This window comes from Sinocyclocheilus grahami, unplaced genomic scaffold (assembly GCF_001515645.1).
Source record: "Sinocyclocheilus grahami isolate Dianchi unplaced genomic scaffold, SAMN03320097.WGS_v1.1 scaffold1316.1, whole genome shotgun sequence".
NCBI classification, from domain to species: Eukaryota; Metazoa; Chordata; class Actinopteri; order Cypriniformes; family Cyprinidae; genus Sinocyclocheilus; species Sinocyclocheilus grahami.
The window spans coordinates 236722-241317 of record NW_015506495.1 but is presented as its reverse complement, the minus strand read 5'-3'; positions in this window follow the sequence as shown (position 1 = coordinate 241317).

Genomic DNA, 4596 nt, shown 5'->3' with positions numbered 1-4596 from the left:
TCTATCTGTCTGTCTGTCTGTCTGTCTGTGTGTGTGTGTGTTTTTGTGTGTGTTTTTGTGTGTGTGTATTCGAACTTGTAGCAATCAATGTACTTTAATGTGAACAGCATAACATCTTGATGGATACTTCTTTTGTCTTTTTCTATAAGCAAACAGTTTTCACTACATTAGTATATGCTATATCTTATTATATACACCATCCCAAACATTCAAGCATTCAATACAAGCCAAATTGACCTTGATACGGCATTAGCACTGAACCTTGACAGTTTGATGAATAACGATGATTGCAACTAACAAACCTTCAGTTTCAAGTATCATGAATTATCTATTTATGATGAGCAGAGTTTCTCTCTCTCTCTCTCTTTCTTCACACCATCTTTCACTTCTCCCGTTCTTAAGTAAGGCTTAAGTAACTCGTTAGAGCGTTCATTTGAGGCTCTCACCGTTCCCCTTCAGGAACTCGAGCTGCGTCGAGAATCGCTTTGGGAATGCCCCTGCGTGACCGCGTTCTGAAGCACGTGTAAAATCAGCCCAACAGAGCAGCGAGACGTCACGAGCGGGGTGACGTGAGCACCAGGAAGTATAAAAGCGCTTCCGGCAGAGCGCAAGTTAGCTTCTGCTCTTCAGTAGCGCTCTGTATATGTGTCAGTCCTATTTATTGTTGTCTGTCAGCCAAAAGCATATCAATCATGTCAAAATCCACGGCATTACAGACGTTGTGTTCCTTCGAGGGACCTGATTGTCATGACTGCGAGTTGCTCTCGCCTGGCCGTGTTTGATGAGAGCGGCCAGGCTCGCGGTCCCGCTGTTGCCAAGGCGCAGTGTAGACTGTTGTCATGGGGATCGCAAGTTGATTTAGCGGAGGGATCCGAGACGGGCTCATCCTTTTCTCGGTCCTCACCCGCTAGATCCACGGCTCCCTCCGGTAGCCCGGTAGCCCGTGCTGTGGTTTCTTCCCCCCGGAGAGAACCAGGCACATCATCTATCTTCATCCGAGGAGGGTGAGTGTCGAAGTGTCGAGACAGATGAGACTGTGGACTCGCCACCACAGTCCCTCGCATATGAGGAGCTTGTGGAGGGTGTGACTCGTGCTGTAGCCAAATTAAATATCGATTGGCCAGCCGAGAAACAGGACGCTCATCCTAAAAGTATATTAGACGAGATTTTCTTGAGAGCTAGATCACAGCCTTCACGACGGGGCCTTCCATTTTTCCCTGATCTCCATGCCGAGGTGTCAAGATCGTGGGAGAAACCGTATTCATCCCGTATCTACAGCCCCACAGTCTCAAATGATTCCAACATCGTGGGGCTGAATGAGAAGGGATATGGGGCGATGCCAATGGTGGAGCAGACGCTTGCGTGCTATCTCTCCCCATCTTCAGCATCGTCCCTGAAGGCCCCGAAGCTTCCCACCAGGCCCATTAGGCTGACATCTAGTCTGGTTGGGAAAGCTTATACGGGCGGCAGGTCAGGCTGGCGCATGTTTGCACACCATGGCGGTGTTACAAACATACCAGGCTGACCTGCTCAGGGACCTGGATGACAGGGAGGAGGAGGAATCTGACGTGGTAGCGGAACTGCATCGGGCCACAGATTTGTCCCTCCGAGCCACCAAAGAATCGGCCAGAGCCATCGGTCTTTCAATGGCAGCAATGGTGGCCACGGAGCAGCATCTGTGGTTGAATCTGTCCGATATGCAAGATAAGAAAATATTCTTCCTCCTAGACGCCCCGCTCTCGCCCTCTGGCCTTTTCGGCGACACAGTCAACATTGTCGTTGAAAGGTTTCAGGAGGCGAGGAAGCAAGTGGCGGCGTTTCAACGTTTCCTCCCTCGTCGCTCCCAGGCCCATGGGGCTGCTGAGCGGGAGCAGCTCCGGCCGTCAATCTCCTCATACCGCCAGTCTCAAAAAAAAAGCATTGCAACCCACACCCCTCCGCAGAAAGAACGAGGGTCGGGGCGACGCTCTCAGTCGGGGTCTTCTAGACCGAAGACGGATCTGTGGACCATTATTTTGTCAAAGAGGACCTCGACTAAGCGGTCCTGACGCCACCATCGTCCGGCCCCTGAGGGAAGCCCCACCTGGGGAGGAAAGAATAACACCTCAGTATACGGTGCCCGATCTTCCTCAGTGCCCTCACGAAGATTCAGTGATACCCCTGCCACCCTCAGTGCTTCAGGGCTCAGTGAGCTCCGACGAGCGAAATTCCCAGCTGCCGCCCGGCGACAGTACGGCACGGGAGAACTCGTCCCCTCAAGTGAGGGTGCTACAGCAGTCAGGTCGGTCGTTCCCTGCCGGTCATCCGCTTCAGGGCACCGAACTGGCTCCTCTAATAACACCAGAGGCCAGCCTCGAGAGGCTGGTTCCCTTAGTAGATTTTTTGGCAGCGTGGACACTTCTACCAAATGTCTCAAAATGGGTCCTGCAGATTGTAGAGGAAGGTTACAGAATCCAGTTCGGTTCTCGTCCGCCTCATTTCAACGGGGTCATTCCAACACTAGTGGGCCCCGACTCTCACCCCGCACTTTCACGAAGTGTGTGGATGCTGCTCTGGCTCCTCTGCGACTCCAGGGCATCCGCATATTCAATTACATCGATGATTGGTTAATACTAACTCAATCGGAGCAGATGGCGGCTCGGCATCGAGATGTCGTCCTCGCCCATATGAGAGAGCTGGGGTTAAGACTAAACGCCAAGAAAAGTGTGCTTTCTCCACTACAGAGAACCACTTATTTAGGCGTGGTATGGGATTCAACCACGATGCAGGCACGTTTGTCTCCTGCTCATATCGAGTCAATCCTCACGACAGTCAAGAGAGTAAGAGAAGGCCAGTCACTCACTGTCAAACAATTTCAAAGGCAGTTGGGTCTGATGGCAGCGGCGTCCAATGTGATTCATTTTGGCCTGCTGTACATGAGACCCTTGCAGTGGTGGCTCAGGACCAAGGGATTTTCCCCGAGGGGGAATCCACTTTGCATGATCACGTTCACGTGGCGATGCTTACATGCCTTGGACATGTGGAAGAAACGTTGGTTCCTGGTTCAAGACCCGATGTTAGGGACTCCTTGTCGTCATGTAACGCTAACGACAGATGCCTCTCTCACGGGCTGGGGGGCGGTCATGAGTGGCCGCTCTGCCCAGGGTTATTATCTAGACTTATTTTTCATCTCTCTCTCCACCCAGTTCCAGTAAAAATGTCTAAAAACCCTTAAAACAAGAAATATATACTTGACTCTGCATTAGATATTACAACTTGTTTTCATTGATTGTGTCTTGAATATAAATGCAATTTTTCTTTCTGTACTAACATTTATTTTATTTTTTCAGTTTAAAAACAAGTGAAAATTGTTGTCAGTTCGGTAAGAAAAATACACTCAAATTAAAGATGCATTTTCTGAAAACAAGTCTTAATATCTTATGCTGTGTTGCTTCTCAAATAAACGTATCTTGTTGCAAGGATTTTTAGATATTGGACAATTAGACAAAAATAATTATAGAACAACAGGACTTTTTAGTATGTCATTCAAAATGTCATGGACGTTTCTGCGAACTGTTGTACAGAATATAATGAAAATGTGTATAGACTCACTGACCAAACTGAATGAATGGATGGATGAAACATAGCTCAAAAAACAATGTGGAACATACGTTACATACATTGAGTGTCTTTCAAAAGATTGATACTTTAAAACACTTTAGTAAATCCAGTGATTATTTCTTCTTCAATCACACTCACACAACTTTTTTTCTACAGAAATTGATAAAGTTGTGTAAAACCAGCCAGATTAGTCATATTAAAGCTTGCCAGAGAAAGCCAGTTTAGTGTGTATTTTGCATCAGACAGTTAGTGAACAGTCTGTGGGTGTGCTGTCTGAGACCCAGACAGACTACACTGACTCTGACTGAACTGTATTTTGGTAACATTGACATGACTGATGTCGAAACAGGCCATTGGCTGCACTCTCTCGTCCTCATTTATCACACAGCCACACTAAAAGTGACGTCACGTTTCGTGGCTCATGGTGACGGGAACTGATGAAAGTCACAATCTCCAGTGGCACAGACAGATTTACAGGCTGTGGGTTTAAAACTCTGCTTTTGAGTGCAGGCAAATGTCATAACCTTCCCCTTATGGCATTGTTGAGGGCTATAGCCGCCCGTTATATCATTTTATTTATGAGTCTAAACATTTCCTTAATGGTGCGCTTGGCAAATGTGAAGGCCATCAGTCTTCTCACAGCCATCCTCATTTTGACAAAGTGCTTTTTGTGAGTGGAACAGCCTGGTTGAGATTGCATTAACAGCATCACATCACATCACTGGTAAACATCCAGATGAAATGAGATGCGAGGCAAGGCTGTGCATGTTATTGCAAAAGGAAGATGTTTAGTCTCAATGACATTGAGATGCTTTTGTTATTAAAGAGATCTTTATTCTTGAAGCAGTACAACAAAAATAAACTAAATCTGGAACAACTTGACTTTTACTGTTACATGGAACTTGGCAATTAAGTGCTATTCCACTAAGCAATCATTTAATTTTGTTTATTTCTTTGGAAAGACCAATTGATCTTGCAGGCTTGAGGAATGATTGC